Raw genomic sequence first — 23,360 nt, 5'->3', positions numbered from 1 at the left:
ACTTTTTGTATAAAAAGTATATAAATAAAAAATTTAACTACTTTACTGTACAAATCTGTAAATATTTGTACTTATATAAGCTTTTAATATTGAACCCAAAACTCGACTTTCGTAGAAATGAAAATTGCTCACAGAAAAAATTCGCAACAACAAAAATTCTGATCATAAATAATCATATACACATATAATGCATATTTAAGAATACGTATATATGTATATAAAAATAATGTTTGTATAGGTGGCAGATGTTAATATGTTTTTAATTTAAAAATATCATGTTTTAAAAATATTTTTCAATTATAATTACACAATTTTTTACTTAAAAATAGAGAAAAATAAATCAGGTAAAATTAAAAGTATTATATATTTGACAGTTAAATAATAACCTATATTCAGAATTTTTTCTGTGTGGAATTTTTGTGTGCGCAATAATGTGGTCACCTTAAATTTAAGTTAAAATTTGACATCTATTTTAACGAAAAATATATAAAGTCCATTATAACTACACATTGTAAAAATGCTATAAAATATATTTTTGATAACATTGCAGAATCAATAACTTTTCTTGATTTTTAAAGCCCAGTCGATTATATCTTAAAAACAATATCTTATAAGATATAGCTATGTTAATATAACATGTGTATTTACCTAGCTCTTGTGTTAAACATGTGATAGTAAGTTGCTTAATTATATTTGTTGTTCTACACAGTTTTATATGCTCATTGACTTCATTATTTCACAATTATAGATAACAAGATTTTAATCCGATATAAAAATTCATAATGCCGTTTTTGCATTCGCATGCTATAAATATAATCGTTCGTGACAATGCACAATTACTGTTGCTGAATTAATTCATTGCCCGCTTTTTATGATCGCCCGCTATATAAATACAGGTAATGAATTTTTAATCAAGCCTACTAATAAAACTAATAACAATGGCTTGGTTTAAAATTTAAATGAACCCCCCAACGTTTCGCGGTGTGGCTCTCCGAATTAATTCTGGCTTCAATGTAAACGTGAACGTCGATTAAGGTGGGACCGAAACCGTTAATAACGATTTAGGAGTATTGCGAATAATGTGGTACGTAAATAATTAGGTTCTGGTTTTGAGAAAAGAAAATAATATAATACAAGTAAAGGCAATTTAATTTAATAAATAGCTGCATTCAGCGAAATATATCGCTTAAATCGGAAATTAACACATATTTATTTATAATAAAATAATGAAAAAATGTGCTAATGCTTTTCAAAAGAAATATTATTACATGACGTAAATCGACGCGTTTATTCATTAAGATAATATATAAATTGAATCATCTGATTAACAGAATATTGCAAAGTTACAGTTAGATATATTATTATTGTGAATTTACAAGCTTTTATATCAAAACGAAACAATGTCTTTGAATGTATGTATAAATTTATCTCACATGTATGTATGTACATAAAGTTCGTAATTGTCATCTGTAATAGTTCAACGCATACAGTTCTACAAAGCTTTGTTATTACACTTGTCCAGTGTTATAAAACGTTTGTGTTGTTTCATTATATCATTTGATATAAAATATTAGTGTCAATTAACTAATTAAATTTAATTATGTAGATTTAATAATATCTGCATATTCAGGGATATTTATAACTAATTTTAACGCTAAGTCAAATATATTATAATATGCATATGTACACAGGTTTGAAACCTTTGCTTGGTACGCAAATGTAATGAAAGAGGAAATAGCTTCGAAAAGCATTATTCAAGACAGTCCATTTTAGTTATTTTTCTTGTCTTTTTTAAGTGATTAATAACTACGTTTTCAACTGATTTGAAATACAGTCAATGCATTTAGCACATAACTTAACATTATATTAAATTAAATATTTTACGTTTATAAATATTTTATTGAAATTCGGATTGATTTTACTGAAGTCATATTTTACAGTGTCTGTGCTTTCGAAGAGTTTAGAAACATTATTCGAGATCACACTAATCAATCGTGATCCAGAGAAAAAAACTACAGCTTGATAAAATTGTAAGGAACAGTCATACGAATTAATGCACAATCACAGATTCGCTGATTTTTGTTTCTTCTCGCGATGGCTTCGTTCAGGGTTGTAGTCAAATCTGAGGAGTTGTAGAGGTAGATCGGATCTTTGTGACGTCTTTTCTAATAAGCTAATGTCTAATTGTCTACGTCCACGTACTTGTTTGACAGTTTCGAAGGTAGAATCGATTCCAAAGCTAGGATCATCAGTCAGCGTCGATGTATCAACCCTCTTCTACTTGAAGGTCTCAGCTGTCTATATTAGCAAATTTGTGGTTTATTTGATAGAAATCGGATGAGCTGACTCTTGAAGTCGGTCGACAAGAAGATAATTCTCTTGTCAATCGACCGAGTTTTAGTTTTTGATAAGTCCAAATCTAGTAGTAGAATTGATAGAAAGATTTTGATAGGAAATCCACATCATTCAATGGTGAATTTTTTTCAAAATTATTGCGTAATCTTGTAATTTGTCGTACAATTAAGGGTGAAATAATTTATAGTAAAAATCAGAAAAAAGTTGATTTATTTTTCATTTTAGCGCAAAAATTATTTATTGATATCCAAAAACATATTTATTTTTTATTACATTATTACACTATTTTTTTACATATGCAGATGCACGCGTAGACAAAAGGTCAATTTGATATGTCTTCTTCGCTTGTTTCAAAATTATTGTTTTATTATATTATTAAACAATGATTGTAAATCGTTGGTTCTACAGATTTATATCATCAGAAAATATTCTTATTTTATTAAATATTGTACGTACTATATTTAATAAAATCTCTCTCTCTTTGTTTTTGTTGTTATATGTTTTGACTATCGATATTCAAGGATACCGATACTCGTAACAAAATTATTTATTTATCTGTTTTATTTTTACCTTACAAAGTAATTGAATTGTCCGGTAATTTATAATCTAACTGACAAATTTCAGTAAATGTTTCGCACCGCACGCTCAGTGGCGTGCGGTGGAAAACAATTTTTAATTTATTTTTTCTGTTCAATAATTTCGTTTTAAATAAAATTATAGTAAACGTGTTTGCTTTGTTTATATTTAATTATAAAAATACTCTTTTCTTATTTTATGATCTTAACAGCTTAAAGAAATCGTATTTACTCAAAACACAAATATAATTAATTTGATGGGTAAATCGAAAATCAGCTTAGCCAGCATAAACTTAAAACTAATATCCACTAAGTTGTTATAAACATTAAAAACGTAATTTTGTGTAATTTCATGATAAGCAAATCCCAGTTAGAGATAGTTATTGTTATTACAAAAAAATTTTTTATGTAAAAAAGACGTTACATAATTAAAAAAAACACGTTACAGTGTAATTTTTGCTGATTGTTTTAGGAATATTATTATACAAATTCACACCTTCGTATATAATTCCTTTTTTATACTTAACTATCATTAAATTTTCTCTATTTCTGTATTAATTCTATTTATATCTTTATTTTTATTAAATACATAAAAAAAACTCTGATCACTTATATTGTATATAAATATTTAAACCTTCATCTAAAATATTTCTTGAACTTAACATATTTTTCATTCTGGATCATATACCTATTTTTTTAATATGTAATTATAATGCTCCTTAAAATTTAATTTTGTAACTATAATTACTCCTAAATATTTTAAATTATCACATATTTCTATAATAGAGTTATCCCTAACTATTTTTATATTATTATCTAACATATTTTTTAATTAATAAAGATACATAGTTTGATTCTCATTAAGTATTGGTACATACTTTTTTAACCATACTTATATTATATTTAATTTATTATTTAAATTATCTGCAACTTCTTTAATATTATCATCAATGCAATACATTAATATGTCGTCTGCAAACATATGTATTTTACATTTTTTTACATTATTAACTATATCATTAATATATAATATACATAACACTGGGCCCAATATAGACACTTGTAGTACACCATGGATATTTATTTTTCTTTGGAATATGCATAATTTATTTTACCTTTTGGTTTTCTTTTTTTTAATAATTATTAAACCACCTTAAAACTATTTCACTTATACCGATATTCTCTAATTTCTTCAACATTATTTTTCTGTCGAAAGCTCTCTTGAAATCCAAGAAAACTGTTCCATTGATTTTGTTCATATCCTTGGCCAACAACCAATTATTTATCGCTACTTGTAATGCAGTCTCAGTGAAATGTTTTTCTCTGTATCCTGATTCTTCTCATTGGACGCCAGGATACATATCAAAATGTAATTACGTAATCCTTGTAATAAATATATATTTGTCGAATTTCTTTTGCACGAGTTACTTTCGTGGGATCGCAAAATATGGTTCGAAAATAGTTTTCTTGATTACACGCACGAAATTCTATGCAGTACAATATAATAATAAAAGGATATAAATCAAATTTAATATATAGATATGTGGATGATTCACGGAGTATCATAGACGTATATCATATTTTTATGTTGTTTTAAATATCATGCGTGCGTGCAAAAGAAGGACACAAACACGGGCTGCCGTGTGTCAAAAAAGCAACAAAGAAAACGTCAAGCGGCCAAAGTTTTGTCGCAAACGTTGTTACGAGAAGGCACAAAAGTTTAGCAATTGTTGTACGAAAATTCAAATATAAATTCGCAAGCGAAAATCAACAACGTAAACGTGATTATACGTGTACGTAGTACCCCCCGGTGCCAATATGCGATATGTGCGCCACGCTCACAATAGAACTTAAAGAACCAAGTTCCGATTGCGAGAAACTTCTGTAACCCGCACCCACCCACTCACACACACATACACACATACTATACAAACCTTTCAGCTTGGGACAAAATTTTAATTAGCAATTATGAAAGTTTCATCAGATCTGCGTGTTGTGTCTGAGGGTATAATACACAGTGGTGTAGTATTACTTATAGTTTATTATTGTATATTAGGCATCTGTCTTTTTGATCTAGCTATACATTTTAATATACAGTGAACTTTAGATTATCCGGGTGCAGATTATCTGTGCATAAGCATAGTTTCAATAAGTATATAAAAAAATACGAAATAGACATTTTTGTAGAATTATTCATATATATAATATACCACGTATGCATGTTTATTAAACGCATGAAAGTTTTAGTTACTGTAAAATAAAGTTATAGTTTAAAATGTAAAAAAATTAAAAATGGCAAAACAACAAAGCCTGTTTAAGTATATGGAGCTGATACCCAAACTGTTTCCAATATAATTAAACAAAAATAAAGTTGAACTAGTTCACAATAGATTATGATAATCATAAAACTCCTTTAATGAAATATTATTAAAATGTCATTACGTTTTTAAACGTATGCAAATTTATCAAATTTTTGAATCTCACTTAAATTTTTATTCTTGGTTCCGTAAAGCTTTGAATATTTATGATCTTTAGAAAAAATGTTTGCAAACTTCTGGCTTAAGGATTAAATATATATTGATATAGTTAGCGGCCTTTAACTTAGATAGAGGTTTGTCTTTAATATTAAAAAAAGCGGTGATCATTTTTTGCCAGAAAATAATAGCTTCTAAATTTGTTTGAAATATTTTTTTTGATTCAGTTTGCTGTGTCACAAATATATCCATTACGCTGGTGCATTACGCAATGCACACAATTTAATTTAGGAAATCTGCTTAATAATCTAGGTTGTAAGTATTATTTTTTGTGCTTTTTGGACTTTGTTGTCCGCTCAGTTTTTCGAACACAAGAAAAGGAAATAACAACTTGTCTGAATAAAATATCTAACACGAAAATAATAACAAATATTACAATTACGAAACTGGACAGACGCTCGCATTAACCAGAAAAAACTACTCTCTTGTGTATGCAATAAACAATGCATCTAACTTGCGTAAAAACCACCATTGTAATATACTCTACTAAGAACCGAGTCTCGGTACGAGAAAAAGTTCCCAGTGTAAACCTGACAAGTTGTGACTTCCGACGTCCGCCCCCGCCCGCCCCGGTCTTTGGAAGTTTCGCCGCAGATAAAAGGGTTATCGCACATCAAAGTGTACTTTGGTCTGGTACGCCCCAGAATAGGTTCATTTGGCAGTTGAAAGAATCCCGCCGACCGAAACTTCCCGCCCCGGGCGGGAAAAGGAGCCACCAGGGTAGGGATGAGAAACTTCTCGGCGACAATGCCATGTGATATTTCGCCGCCCGGCGAATTTATCTCGTAATCTGGACCAGAGTGTGCCCAATTTTGAACACACTTTCAACACAGGGGCGAAGAGGGGGGGGGCGAGTTGCAAAATACCCTTTTCCGGAAAACAACTTTAACGATTTTTCATTTACATCATGAAACTTACAAATGTGTGCGTGAATTAGTACCATTTGGATTTTCACACCCATCTGTTAAGTGTTGTTTCATATTTGAGCGTCCTTTACTTATATTATGTTATTATAATATTGCGCCTACACTATATTATAAAGATATAAAAAGGGTTTTCTTTTCGAAATAGCAACTTATTTAAGTGAATTATTTCAAAAATCCTTTTTTACATATGTTATATAGAGACAAGTCAAACTTGAGAGGATATGAACTATTAATTTGGTATGAATGACTTATTTTAACAAAAAATCTACGTATGTATAATATATTACATAAAGTTGTGAAAAGGGAATTAAAATTTTAACTACGCTTTTAGATGTAGTTAATCATTATATAATATTATACACAGAAAATTACAATTCTTGATTCTGGGACTAACGTTTATAGCATTTAAATTGTTGAGAATATTAAGAGTATACTTAATATATACATATGTCTTAAGATAACCGACTACAAAGTTATTGAAGTGTTTCAGAATATTAAGGGCCATCTAATTTATGGGTTTAATTACCATTTGCCAAGGTCAGGTTTTATATAGATACCACACATTTTGGGTTTGAATTTCTGAATTTTAAATAATTTTATATACTCGTTTGGAATAGAGATATATTCTGGAATCGACGTTTCATCATTTTATTTTTTGATAAAACATTATTTTAAATAAAAATACAACTTTGTTCAATTCGTTCTTAATATTCTGAATATCTTTGGAGTTATTATAAATCAGATTCCATTTAAATCATAGATTGAACTTTTGGACAAAATTTTTGTCTTGCACAAATTTTTCATCGCGCTCTTTTCAACCTTTATATTTTTCCTGTTTCACCTTCGGAAAACTCTATTTCTAACTTAATTAATAATGAATTACAAACGTAGCCAGTTTAAAAAAAAACAATTTAATAAAATAAATATAATGCTTTTATACAAGAGTTTCACCAATATTATTGCTTACTTACATATATCAAAAAAAGAGAATATATTTTTGCTATTTATACAGCGCTTCTTATAATATTAAAAATTATATTTATTTTTAATATTTGTCATTCATTATATATATTTGCTACTTATAAAACAATATTCGAAAAATTCTATTTATAAAAATAATATTCTAAAATAAAAAAATCAGAATATCCTAAAACGCATTATATTTTATGCAAAAGATATTTCAATATTATTAATATAAAATGTTTAAACATTTTTGCACAACATTATTTATTAAACCATAAACTTTTTGCACATTTTTCCATCGCCCTCCATACAATATGTAATGTGATTTAATAATATGTAACATAAAATATTTAATGTGACTTGATAACAAAGTATCCTAAATTTATTCAAAATTATTTATTAACAATTAGTATTTAGCAACAAAAGGCAACCATCGTAATTGCGCTCGTTTATTAATTTCGCTCAGTGTAATTCCGCGAAATTAAATTTCGTGGAATTTCAACAAATATCATGAAATATGTACATACAAAGGGTGCGAAAGCGGAAAAGCTACGCGGAACCGGTGCCATTTTTCGCTCATTACTGATTCGCAAGAGTGTGCACACGCGAATAAATAAGATGGCGGCTGCGCTAACTTATTTACGGCGAGAAAATAGTCTCGGTGCGAGGGTGGCGAATTTTCGATGCGGCCAAACCGAGGGGGCGACAAATGTCGCTAATCTCATACGAGACTTTCTATATACCTATTTTTCACGCTGTCCTGGCAAAGTTGGTATTCTAAACATAATTATAAAACAGAAAGTAATTCAATTTATTTCAGTAGCTTCCTAAATGCTTAAAGTTTACATTTCGAGGTAAAGTATACAATGTGTCGTTAACACCGTGCTCATTTTGGAGGTTTATCGATTAATATTTTACTAGTAAAAGCTCAAAAGTTAAATTGGGTGACAGTTAGTAAAGTAATAAATGTTGGTTAGACGTTAAATTAATTTTGCCGAAAGATAAATTTAACTTTATAATCTCGAGCTTGATTGTCAATCATAAATATGTAGATGGTAAATATTATTAAAAATCAAAAATCTAAATATTAAAAAAATGTTTATACAAAATAAAAAATAACTTATTTTTATTATAATACAAAAATCACTAGAAATAAATTAATGATATATTTCTGTATAGGAAAGTATGCAATACTAGCTGCGGTACCTCACGGCAGCGAGAAACCGACAACTAGTATAGTATATCGCAATGATTAAAAATTAAGTTTCTGGGTTATGGGACGTTTTGAAAACTCAATTCTCACTATTTTTTAGCAATATATTCAATTTTTGGATTTTTAGTTGTTTTTAGTTTTAAATTCTCTTATTTATAGTTGCTACTTTAAATATTTTTAGTTTTAGGTTCTCTTATTTATTGTTGCTACTTTAAATATATAAATATTACAATTATTAACTAACTAAATATTAAACCATATTAAATAGTACTGATTGATGAAAAAAAATACAATATATTAATTTATTTTATATATTTAAATATTTTTTTTATTAAATCAGTATAATAGACCACTGGTATAATTCGGTGACTAATGTTTTAGAGATATGGGTTAGAATCTCATATGGACGCTAGTGCTTATTATAATTTGAATTCCGATCGATATCACCGATTAGGTTTTCTAAGATTTTCCTAATCTTTCATATAAATATTGTAATTAAAAATAAAAATTAAAATCGAGCTTGGTCAAAATAATTTATAATTAATAAAATATATGTCACTGATTTGCAGATTTTGAGTCCAGCAAGGTATTTCACTACTTACTTGGTAGTTGCTTTAATTTTTATATATTTTTTTAACTAATATATTTAATTAATTATACATTTAACAAATTTATTTGAAACATACATATAAATATAATTTATTGCTTAATGCACGAAGGTTATTTTGGTTTTATTTTGTTAAGGAACACGCAACATTTTTATTTTTGCGGATTGTCCTAGGGATATATATATATATATATATATCCCTAGGACAATCCGCAAAAAGGTCCTAGGGATATATATATATATATATATATATATATATATATATATATATATATATATATATATATATATATATATATATATATATATATATATATATATATATATATATATATATATATATATATATATATATATATATATATATATATATATATATATATATATATATATATATATATATATATATATATATATATATATATATATATATATATATATATATATAAATAAATATATATATATATATATATATATATATATATATATATATATATATACACTTCCCTAGAATATTACCCTGGCCGTACTCGTTTTATTTTATAAAACTATCCTTACATTGTCTCTATTTTTAGTATTAAATCCAAAAAAATTATATCAAGGATATTAAAAAATTGTATATCTACAATGCAGCAATCTTTTAAACATCTGCTAGGTTCATGGACACAGTTCGTGAGACGCCAGACACGCATTTAGCGTGTCTTTTGACTAGTGTTGTATATGAACTGCTACACATATAAATCTTTGTGCAAAAATCTTGCTCCTTATTTGTATACATATTTTATAGATTTTTCGCGATTTCTGAAAAGGGGATGACATTCAAATATATAAATATATGTATTGCTGTGGCGCGAAATTCATAAATTTGGAATCTTGAAAGAGAGTTTTATGGCCACCGCGCGCATTACATATTCATATGCTTTGCACTCTTAAATTAGTATGGCGAAGGTGTGCAAAATTTCAAATATTACGACGCCCGTCATAAATATATCAAGTGTCAAAAATAAAGGAAACGCGAGTGTTTGCCCACTTTTTGTATAAATCACTCGTCTTGATCGAGTTATTGCGAGCAAAACAAAGAAGCATAACGATAAATATAAATATTCGAGCGCCAAGGACTCCCCCTCGGTTTTTATTTTCACAATGGCAACACCCAAAGTTGCCGGGTGGCGACGACGCCGGGAGTAAAAGGGGGCGCTTAAATCAGGCCGGCCAACTTTCCAACTGTCAAAAAATGTGCGGCGACAACCCCTTCCGTCGAAGCCTTCTCATCCCTTTTTAAAATCGTATATATCTATATTGAAAAACGACACGGGCAAAGCTGCTGTCCGTTTGCGTGCGACGTTTGACCGGGGTTACCAGGTGGCAAAAACAATATAACGTCACGTAGCGCGCTCGCGACAAACATTTTTATTAAATGTTATATCATTGACGACACGGGAACGGAGGGCGAACCGAAATTATTGTCAAAGAACATGGCGCGTGACTCGGTCTAACGAGCACGTGAATTTTCTATTTGCGTGTTTTATTTTCGTGTGAAAAATTACATCACCGTGTCTGTATAAAAATTAACTAAAATAAATGATAAAAGTATACATATATTTATTTTTATCACTTGTTAAAAATTAATTCAATTTAATATATAAAAACGTAATAATTCACCACGTACTTGATAATATTATTGTTTGTGCCACAGAGTTTATTTTTTATGTAAATAAAAGTTATTTAGTTATATTTTTTATTATTGTACAAAAAATATTTTAATAGGATTGATTGCGTCGTTACAATTCTGTTAAAAGTTTTAAGTATTTCGGACGTCGTAGCTTGACTAGGGTTGACGCAAAGAGGGAAGCGGCTGTCTTAGTCTTCTCGATCCTTGTCGGTGGTCAGTGTAAATTAACTCGGATGAACGCTATTGTTTCCTTAGTCGAGGATATCAGTAAAAATTTTCATTGAAGCGTTGTTAAAAGAAAATTTTGAACGGAAGTGAAGTATGAGCGCTATATATGCGCTTTTTCCCGGTTTGCATAAAAGGAGATTTATTATTTGCACACTTTTACTGCGACAGACAATTGCTAAGATGGGATTTGGAAAATCGGAAAATTTGCTTAACATTACCGTTGGAGATTCAGCAACCTAGCACTTGTCATTTCGCATTCAACCTGTTTTTGGTGCGTAAAGGCACCGAACGGCCGCTGAGGGATGTTTTTAGTTTTTCTCTCTGAATCTATTTTTTGCAATTAATTTAGCCATTTGTCGGCATAACGATGGCCTTAAAAGGTTAATATTATTTATATTTTTGTTTATTGCGTTTTTAACGCGTAATGTGCTTATATACGATATCAGTTTTTTCTTACAGTCTTGACAACTGTATACATAATTTTAATTATTTATTTTTGTTTTCTTGTTAATTTATATAACTATTGCTTATTAATGTTTATTATATAGTAAAAAATACTTGTTTTTTTAAAAGTGATCTATCTCATTGCAGTTTGCTACGTCTTTATTCAAGCATCGTCATCTTTTGAATTTATATCGTGGATGGTTTCACAATTAGTAATATCATTCAAAGAAATTAAGTAAGACGAGACATAAATAGAATTTCATTTAAAAAAATCTTTTGCAACATTTCCTTATAACATTATTTTGAATTACACTTAAGAGTTCTTGGTTGTGGATGTTCAATAGCAACTTCTAAATCATAATCTACGAGCATTAATTTTTTTGCTTTAGTCCGTGACGCCCCTATTGTTTTCACTGCAACCAGAATATTAAAAATCTTCCAGAAATATTTTACAGTAATTTCATTGCTGCATGAGCAAACAATCGTTGGATATAATAAACCTAACGTATTTAAATCACATCCTGGTTTATTATTTGAATCAAATTTGTGTTTGTATGCAAAATCACTACTTTCCATCAAAGTTGTTAATGGATGCCTTGAAGTATTGTTGACAAAGGGTAAACAAAACAGTACCATTAATCAATACTTTAGACGTGAGTTTTCATATTATTAGCAAATCCGCTTTGTCCTGGTTTCTCAGAAAATATATTAAATTCGCAATCACCGCTTTAAATCCAAGAAAATAGTTTTAACTTATTTGCTGTACATTTTATTTTAAGCAGATTTTCAGCTGCAATAAGCCTTTTTATCAAAACAATAAGTAGATATTTATAATTTATTTGATCACTAGTAGAGCTTTCTATTTAGAGCAGGTAAAGCAGCCTTTCTATTTCGACCGACAGATTTGGTTAGGATAAATCGTCATCTCTAATCGTCAAGAGTTATCTCGAGCCTTTTAAATTATTGTAATACTTTTTTTTATGTAAATATATTTTGATTTGTTATACTTGTGAAACATTTTGATTGTCATTTGAAAATGCACAAATAAACATAATAACACATATGCAATAGTTTTCCGGTTATTGTAGATTGACTTGAAATTTGTATAATAAAAAATACCCATTAATTCTGTCGATGGACCTCAAAGGGTTAGGATAACTTTTAAAAACACCCGATATCATTCCAGATGCGTTTTTGTTTTGTTCCTCAAATAATTGCTCCTCGCCCGGAATCCATTTGATCCGAGCTCTGGCATTCCTGTCGTGGCCTTTGTGGCAAACACAACACAAAAAATCGTTGGAATAAATCCGCATCGTATTTGTGCTCGGTGTGGGACAAATCCCAGGCCCTCAAACCACACAGGCCCGCGGTCTGGAGACAATGCAATTGCTTTTCAGCCAACTACCACCTGTCATGAGAGTGGTGACCCCCCGTGGGGGCACATTGCACCAATAGACGCCCGGATGGCTTTCACGCTGCCAAAGCGGAGGAATGGAGCGAATTTCATTGAAATTGGTCCCGAACTGGCGGGGGTTTCTCAAACGTTGTCCGAGGAAATAATTTAGCTATGTAAACTAGCAACTATTCAAGACTTTTTTAATTTGACGCGTCGCAACTCTACGGAGTCTGGTGCACTACGAGTAGTTGCTATCGAGAACAAGCTGAATATAAATGAAATTCAATTATTAAAATGGTGTGTCATCGTTCTTGGAATTACGATTTTAATTGCTTCTAAGAAATATGCTCGGATAAATTTGTTTTGTTAAAACAAACAAAACCGGAGCGCTTGGTACTTCTTTCAATTTATATGTTGTCATTATGTTCAGTGACACTATTTAACTTAAGTGGCGGTTTTTATTTGATGTGGATGTTAGTATTTTTTAATATATGCTGCACAATAATTACTTACTCCAATACCTACATAATGTTAGTGTTTTCAAGAAAAGTCTATATTTTAATGGACCACACAACAGTTTCATTGTTTCAATAAAACTGTTTTCTATTTTTTTTAATGCGATCAAAAATTAAGTTTTATTTTAAATATATTTTAAAGTCGAAAGTCCGTTAGTTCTAGTTCTAAATCAGAGGTCGCAGGTTCGAGCCAAGGCAGCAGACTCGAATTTTTATTTATAAAAAATGCGCTATTGTTAAAAATCAAAAAAATATTATAATTATTTATATATTGTATATGTATATACATATTTTATCGACCTACATATACATATTTTATCGATTCTAAAATTGAAAAGTTTGGTGGTTGATACTTACTTGTAAGTATTTAATACGTCTGTTTGATTTACCGATTTGGTACAGATTTATACCGATGTAACGCATTGGGCTTACGCCTGTAAGGCTACAGCAAATAACTTTAAAGACAAATATATATTCAGAGACACTTGCTGAACGTTAAAATGTCTCCATGGTTCTTCACATTTATAATTAACACAATGAGTAAGAGAGTCTCCTATGTTATGCGACTTTAAAAGAGCATTATTATTTTTGTGACACAATTCTTTCTTTATAATTCAATATGCAAGTAGCTGCGATAATTTATTCAATCTAAAAATATATTCTTAAATATATGATATAAGTCGGTGCTTTGACCTGTTGTATCATTTTTTGGTTTTAAAAGATCAATATGTGACAACAAAGACGTCACACCTAAGAGTTCTAAAATACGATTTATGTGGTCTAGGAAAGTTCACCGACCAGTAAATTTCTTGAATAGAAAATTCACCGACTCGCAATTCGTCGAACGGATTATTTATTAAAAACCACGAAACGTCAGTTAATGGATTTAATTTCTTCGTTTGTCATTTTATCTATCAAATACATATGATTTTTTTAAATATTTCCGTAACTATTGATCTAATTATGATAAAATTAAATAAGGGTTTAGGACGTTTCATCAGTTCATCGACAACTGATTATTTTTATCATCATTTTTTTTAAAACATAATTCTTTAAACGTTCTCGTTTTACCCTTTTATTGTTTAAAAAAATAATTGATCGAATTGCTTTGAAATATATAAGCTTTAATTTTCTCTCATAATAATGTAATGAAAAAAAATTGTGCATTGTGAATTGACAAAGCACATATCTCTTTTATGGCTAAATAGCACATTTAAATGGTTCCAGATATTTAGATAAATATATACTTAAATTACCTCAAAACCAAAGTTACAAATATTGCTATTGAAAATAATATCCTATTCAACTGACAACGATAGAATTGTATTATAAAATGTGTGGAGAATTTTTTTATCTGAAATGGGAATTTCATGAAAATTATATTTACCTAAAAAATAATTTAAAAATAAGCTAATCGAATGAAAATTATTAACTTTATTGCACTAGTTCACTTTTCATAACAAAAATAAAAAAAAGCGATTAAACTCGCGGTTCAGTGAGTGGAGTCGTCGCTTTTTTCCTTTTTACGGCGACCCATTGTCGCACGACAATAACAGCGAATTAGCCGACACAAATTGAGTTTTTTCTCGTCCGTTTCATATGCAAAATCAATATTGACGCCGCCGTCGACGAATCGGGCTAATTGGTCCGTAAAGGGTTACTTCATACGTGAAAACCGACTGTCTGCGCCTGTTTTAATTACACTTCGCAATTTGTAGCCGGAGCGCAAATTCGGACACGTTATCTGCTTTAGCCGTTTCAAAAGCGGCAAACGAACGTGAAAAATGATCGTCGAGATTATTTACACACGCTTATACTTATGTGTTTGTAATACGTATAAACATATGACGGTTTAATGAAGCAGTACGCTGAATAGATGTAGATAAAGCAACTTCTCTTTATGAAATTCGGGACGGCCATCTGATTTATAAAGCATGCTCAAATAAATCGGCAGGTGCATTAAAAGCATCTATCTATTTGAATCACTTGCAATTCTTCTTATATCTTACTTATACGTAGTCACAATGGTGAGAATCTTGTCTCACGTTTTAAGTTTTTTTTTGGTAATTTGGATAGCTTTTCCCCATTTGGAGCCTTTAATACCAGTATCAATAACACAACAAAATTGTGTTAAGAAGAATTTAAATAGTTTTAATTGGTGGCAAAAAAATATATTTTTTTATATAAATATACTGCTGTATATTATTGTTTTTTTATATAAATATACTGCAGTATATTATTGTTTTTTTTTATAAATATACTGCTGGATTTTTTGTACGCAATTTAATATTTTTTAATATTATTTTAGTAGTCTACGCATTATCTTCTAAATTGAACTTTTTAGTGATTGCCTGATTGATTATTTTTACCGTTTCAGACAATCGGAATATTATTGTTAATTTTATTTTTATGACATGTACGATTTAGACATTTCATTCAGGATGTGCTTCATACAGCATATTCATTCATTAAGATTATTATTCAGGACCAGATTATATCCCAGATTACATTCTGAGAAGATGCATACAGGCGGCCCTCGACTTTCGCACATAATTTTTTCCTAAAAATGTGTGCGAATGTCGAATGTACGAAAGTCGAAGGAATTAAAAAAAATTGAAACTGTGTGTATTTTAAAATATTAATTTATCAAGTAAATATAAGGTGTTTAAGAGGCGTTTATGAGACACGTTTAAGTGGGGTTTGCGGGTGTTTCCTTTGAAAAGTTATCCAGAGTTAACTGTTTTCCACTATTCTTTTTCTTTTCTTCATATAGTATTTTATAACATGCTATGTTTTTATTGATCGCCCCACGCACTTGAGATATGCGTTCTCCATTGGGATCACAATATTCCATAATATTTAAAAATTTGTCAAGGTGCGTGAAGGCTTCATTCATATTTTTCATTGTTAAAGAGTTTTCCAAAATAAACCTGTCTCATCTACATTAAATATTTGGCTAGAGGAATATTCTACATCTTCAATAATTATGGATAATTAGGAAATAAATTCTTTTGCAGCATCTGTATCCGCATCAGCCAATTCTCCAGTAAATTTAGTATTATGAAAAGAATACCTCATTTTAAAATTGTAAAACCAACCGTTACTTGCTCTAAAAACCGTGTTAAAATATTTTTTTAATCTATCATTCTAATCTTTGTGCAAACTAAGAGCTTCTGCTTGAATAATTGAAATACTCAGAGGGACATTTTTTTGATGTTGGTCATCGATCTAAGATGATAAAGATTTTCCATTTCATCCATGCTTTTTTTTTTGCTTTGTTTTTTTGGAAATATATCATTAAATATTGTGGAAATATATCTTTATTTTCCACAATTTTGAACGTATTCTTTAATTATATTTTTATTTTGCAAAATTGAACATATTGTAGACATGTTTATATCATATGAACATCCGAGTGAAGCAAAAGATTCACCGCTATCTAAACGTTTTTTAAAAAAAAAAATTAAATTTAAAAAAAATGTTTTTTTTTTTAAATGTGCGAAATAGCGAATTGTGCGAAAGTCGAACGTTCGAAAGTCGAGGGCCGCCTGTATCTAGTCTTTTAAATTTTTTTCGGTTTATGTTTAATTGAATTTTGAGAACCTTCTGTTTTCCAGAGTTGTGTAAACGCACTAAGGAAAAAAAACTATAAATGACCATATGCATATTAAACACAAGTCAATATTTTGCGTTTGATAATATATTGCTTAGAGCAATTACAAAATATAGCTCCATTCAAGAAAGTTTCAGAAACTCAGTTTATAAATTGCTCAAATATGTAAGGGACGTTATGAATTTAATTCATAATTTTTTAAGTAAGGAAAGTCAACAACGTATTATACCTGTTGACTGAACGAACGTGAAAAAGTAAAATATTTAATTATCAATGTACATAGATTAATCTTTGCTTAGTCAGAATTTTTAACTCATGCTTAGCTTCTCAGTTACTTGATAAAGTAGAACACAGTTCAAATGTGTTTAATATAGATTAAAAAAACATATTGTTGGATAAGCCAATTATGGTTGAGTTAAAAAAAATATCTGTGTTTGCGATGTACTTTACAAAAAATCAAAATTACGATGATTGCGATAAATTATATTTTTTTTATTAAAAAAAATGTTTTTTACAAGTATAGAAAAAACATATTTTTTTATGAATACTTCTAAAATCATTTTTGCTTAAGTCCTCTTTTTGCCTATGACAAAATATATACATAACCAATAGAAATGGTATTATTATTGTAAATATGTTGAAATAATTTATCTTGTCTTCTGCTGCAAAAATTAAAAAATATTATTCATATTATAATAAAATTCTGTACTACTTTATTTAATCTAATTTTGTAAGTTTATATACACGAAACAATTTATTTTATTATGACTTTTGTATATTTATAAAAATGTTATTTACGATACAAATTTTGTATGTATATACATACACATATATGTATATAAATAAACAATTAATGAATATGCACTTGTTTCATAAATGAGATGTATAGGGAAAAAAACAGAAAAGAAATTGGACCCAGACCCGTCGCGTCGGGTCCAAAAGACTCGGGTTTTCCTAAACCTTTAAAGCAAGGGTCTAACTTTGGCCTTTTCTATTGTTCATTAATGACATAGAGAAGGCAATAAATCACTCAATTTTTTATTATAAGCGGAAGACTTGAACATTTTTAAGAGAGTGTATATATTTTTAAATTGAAAATGCATATATATACTTTTAAATTGTTATATGTTTTATGCTTTTGGCCATTGTCATGAAAAGGTTAACCTTGCCAGGTTACAATAATATTATTATTATTAAATGAGTATGATCTAGTACATCATGATTGATGCAGTAAATACCAATCAAAGCAACTAAGCAATTTCAATTGCGTTCTAAACAAAGTTTTCTCACCTTTTTAACCTCGTAAACTGCGTTCGATCTGCGTTGTCTAGATCAAAAGTTGTCTCTTCGTTGATGAAACTGTCGAGGTATTTGAATTAGCGGTCCATTTCCACTGATTGGTTAACCAGCTGTATCTATTTCATTGAAATTAAATCACTACAAATAACCATATATTTATGTATATTATTTTCCAAACAACGATGCTCTAATCTAACGATAAAATTCTTCAGTCATGGGTACTGTGTCGTCTGCATATCTACTTAAACACTATATTTTAATAACATATTAAGATATAGTGTTTTTTTTCTTCACTTTCGGCTATACCAAAGAATAGATCTTTGTACTTTTAACGTAGACAGTGCTCAAGAACATTTTCATTTGTATCATTTACTTTTATTAGCAGTGGAATTTTAGCATAATTTCATATGAGTCGCTATAAAAGACTTTGAGGTCCACTTTAATTAATGAAAAAGTCTATTTAACCCATCCATAGTTTGTGGTTGTATGTAGTACAATCAAAAACTCACATTGTATAATCTAAGAACTGCGCTGCTGGTTAAAATAAACCTCGTCTAGCACGCAACGACTCAAACTTTAAACTACACGCCGTCCACGAAACCCAATCCTCTGCGTCGCAACTGCAAAACTTTCCATTATCCTGGTGCAGAAAAAAAACGACGAGCTGCAACTTCAAAACGTATGAGATAAATCAAAGAACACGTCTAGAGCCTCGGAACGGCGTCGAGTCACGAATTTGTGTTTTCAGACGCCGAAACGCGATACCACCCCTAGTTTCTTTCGGGGGGTGGGTTTTCCAAGTTTAACGTGTGCGGTTGTTGTTTTCTTTCGGTAAGACTTTTTGCGGTCTCGTTAAAAGGGTTCCGTACAATGCAGGTCAATCACGTTGTGTCGGTTCACATTTGAAACACAAAACTGAACCCAAATGAAGCACGCCATTATTTATGGCGCAGTGCGGTGATGAACTTGTACACGAGACGCCATTATCCGAAGCCGTTATAACGAAATTTTACAACCGTATCAATTTCAAACCCTTAATTGTTTCAGATGTTCTGTTTGGTCTGTACGTACGTATGTAACGGAACCCAGCAAATATTAATTTACGCGAATGATCAAAACAGTGCCAGTAACAGCAAATTCTATCGGGTGTCCAAAAACAATTTTAATAATCAAAAGTATTGAATATGAAATATTATAAAAAAAAAAAATTTAATAAGATATTTGTATGGCATAATTGAGTGTGAATGTCCGAGTAAGTTGATTTTTATTTATTTATTTACTATATAAACATACATAAAAAATATAATATAAACATAATAATTTATTTCTTAATACACAAAAGTGTTTCTATATTCCATTAAAGAAAACAGCTACATTTTTATTTTTGCGGATCGTCCTAGGAATATTATTAAATAAATTAACACCTCCGTACATTATTCCCCTAGCCGTACTCGTTTTCCTATACCTAACTATCCTTAAATTGTCTCTATTTCTAGTATTAAATCTATGTACGTCTTTATTTCTTATTAAATTTAAAATACTCTAATACCATATTATTTTCTAACTTATATATAAATACTTAAATAATCATTTTCAATATGTCTTGAACATTCAACCATTCTAATCTAACAATCATACTTATACAACTAGTAAATCTATTCTTATTTAAAACTACTCTCATTGCCTTATTTTGTAATTCTTGCAACATCGTTTTATCTAATTTATTAGGCATATATAATATTCTTGCATAATAATTAAAGTGTGGAAATATATTTCACATCCTAGATAATATACATATTTTTCTACTATTTTTCATCATGTAATTATAATGTTCCTTAAATTGATTTTTTTCTACAAATAGAGTTTTTTTATATTATTATTTACAATATATTTATAATTAATAAATATAAATTTAGTTTTATTCTCATTTAGGTACATTATTTTTAACCATATTTCTACTATACATAATTTATTATATAAATTAAATACAACTTCTTTAATGCCTGCACTACACTCTCTGGAAGTTGGCCAAGGGTGGCCAAGGACGGAGAATATAGTGGGTTACTTCGGTCGAGCTCGGTTCTGCCTGCTCTAAAATATCCGAGTTGTCCAAGGTAAAGTGGGAGTAATTCAGTCGACTTGGCCAGCTTCGAGCACTTCCGAACATTGTCGTGTTTTCCGAGTCAAAGGGACCGAAGTCGGAGCTGTTCTTTCGAGCCTGAGCGGTGAGACACTTCCCCTTTCGCTCTTTCACCCGTTAAGTGACGAGAGTGAGAGAGATAATGATATGGTGCTTCGCAAACTGAGATAAAACGAGTAACTCGGTTCAATTTCAGTATGCGCGTAGGCGACCTATGGTCAATACGCATGTTGAGCGCTGCAACGTAGTCACGTGGTCAAGTTATAATAGCACATGCTTATCGGGGACTTCAACAGACTCTCACTGACATCTTTGAGTATTTTAAGGCACCAAAAGGGATTAAATATATTTTTGATAGTATATTCTTATAACAGAAATCGTTATTATATTTTTTTTCATATAAAAATATATAATTAAAAAATAATTAGTGGTACTTGATTTTGTTAAAAAAAATCTTTTCCAATATTCTTATATATTTTCTTAGATCGGCTTATATAATTGTCACACCATAACGAATTCTTATTTAGAATCGGTGGCGACAAATTCTAGGATAGTCACACATGTGGTGTTCGTATTCTGAAGTATCATTTTTATGCCTTATGGCATTTTGCAAAAGCCGACAAAGATTTTGCGTAAATTGAATATTTACGCCCGAAAAGTTTTCATTAATATTGTATTGGTGAGTGCCCACACAAACTTTTATAATTATCAGTAGCATAATTTTAATTTTATGACAATCTAAAACTGCGATTATTTAGCACTTTCTTCGATCGCGCGCAAATATGCCGCCTGTACGTGACATCAGCCGCCGCCCGAACGCCATCCACGCCACGAAGCGCGCGGGCGTATGAGATCCGCGACATAACATTATCACCTATGTAAAAAATTAAAATGTCATCCGCAAACATATGTTTTTTTTTATGTTATTAATTATATCATTAATGCATATTAAAAAACAGCAATGGTCCTAATTTGAACCCCTGTGGTGCATCGTGAGATATTTTTTTTTTTTGGAATAAGCATAATTTATTTAACTTTTTGAAATAATTTTTAAATTATTTAAAGACTATTATGTATTAATATTTAATTTATTCAACATTATTTTTCTATCCATTGTTTCACATATGTGTTGCCTTACTTTCGAGATGTATGATCTTTCTTATGACACGGTTGTTAGCATTTTTCATTTTTTTCACTTAAGCCATCATTTTTAAATTTTGCAGGTAATTAAAACCCACATAGGCTCTTAATTTGCTAATAATTCGTTACCATTATAAAATGTAGTATTGCTTACATAACAAATATCAAGGATCACTCACTTAAGCCAAGTTTCTACTGTGTTAATAAAAAATAAGACAAGGACGTTTTAAATACAGTAAAATGGATTCTTGAATTTTATACTAAAATTAGAATAACTTTATGTTGACAGTAATAAAATAATTTAAAAAACTGTAGAATAAAACGTTTTAGTAGTCGTTAAACGACAAATAAAAAAATACATAATTCTGAATATATATTATAATAAATTGTTTTAAATTACTGTAGTATTATATAATAAAAAACATAGTCTTTATGCTTATAAAACACATGTTCAGGAAAAAGGACTTCATAGTCTTATTGGTATAAACTTAAATTATTTTGTAGCAAGAAATATATGTAGATATATGGTTTTACTGTCTTTTAAATAAATAAAAATTGTTTATGGTTTATTTATGATAAAAAACATATTTAGAAAAAAATAAAAATAACTAAAAATTTCTTCATTGACTTACAACTTATACAGTATAATATAAAACAAATAAGAAAAAGCTTAAATTATTTATAAAATGCATATAATAAGCAACTTTTTTTTCTGTTTCAGTTTGTCGATATTAATATCTGAAATCATCTATAAAGGTAAATATTTTATTATTATTAAAATTACATTGTTTTAGGTTATTTTGTGTGTTATTGATAATAATTTTGTCTAAAAAAGTTTACTAATGTCTTTTTAAATATGTATTCAAAAAATTGTAAAATATTATTTTACCACCAACGCGTAATAAAAAAATATATTAAAATTATATAACACATATCCAACGTTAATTAGAGATAGCATAAACATTAACAAAATGGGTTAATTCCTTCTTGATAATTTTATCCAAGCTTACTATTGTATTAGCAAAGATTTAAGATCTTTTAACAAAAAGCTAATTACAATAATGCACTGATAATATTGATATTAAAATGTAAGACGTGCTGCTGTATTATAATTAAATTGCAAACCAATTATTTGGAATAGTATATAGTATCCAAAAATATACATAATCATTTAGTATGTATTTTTTTCTTCGACATACATATTTTTTATTTGAAAATAGGATTGGAATTCCGACAAAGCGCTGGTTTATGCTAATACGATGTATATCACGGGAGCGAGGAATAGGATTTGATTTTATTCGAATGCAAGTGCAACAGGTTCCTCTCTCTTTTTCCGAAGTCAGTAATTTACGACAGGTTGCATATTCTCCCCAGGGAATTTCTATATCTGTCAGGGAAGAATTCAGAATAAATGGGCTTTACATTTCGTCGCGTTATTAACTATTTTATACGTTCGCTTACATTTGATATAATGTATGAACGTCTAATGCAATCTGAAATATACAAATATCGACCACATATTATCTTAGCGTGACTTTTTACTATAATTCATACCATAGCATCATTAAATCATCGCCACCACTAAGAGAAGTTTGGTAAACCGCAAAGAATTGCATTATAAATTATATTATAAACAGTGTTTTTTGCCGCAGAGTTACATTAACTTTTACGTTCAATCATTAATTATCTAAGGTTTGTATCTTAGATTAGTGACTAAAAATTATTTTTTAACATTTTATG

The 23,360-nt window shown here is 29.3% G+C and overlaps 1 long non-coding RNA gene across 2 annotated transcripts in view; it reads left to right on the top strand.

Annotated features, from left to right (window-relative positions):
• LOC148233700 (uncharacterized) overlaps positions 1 to 23,360 on the top strand; it is a 113,786-nt gene that overhangs the window by 38,908 nt on the left and 51,518 nt on the right. The window contains exon 3 of one of the 2 annotated variants that reach the window (XR_015810222.1): positions 22,342 to 22,376. The exons of the other annotated variant lie outside the window; for it this stretch is intronic. This is a non-coding gene — a long non-coding RNA (uncharacterized LOC148233700). The remainder of the gene's footprint in view (positions 1 to 22,341; positions 22,377 to 23,360) is intronic. 2 annotated transcript variants of the gene reach the window in all.

The sequence above is a fragment of the Plectrocnemia conspersa genome, unplaced genomic scaffold, assembly GCF_051122295.1.
Source record: "Plectrocnemia conspersa isolate PC_06_02 unplaced genomic scaffold, ASM5112229v1 ptg000007l, whole genome shotgun sequence".
NCBI classification, from domain to species: domain Eukaryota; kingdom Metazoa; phylum Arthropoda; class Insecta; order Trichoptera; family Polycentropodidae; genus Plectrocnemia; species Plectrocnemia conspersa.
The sequence above is the reverse complement of the archived record's forward strand: the minus strand, read 5'-3'. Positions and strand labels throughout refer to the sequence as shown.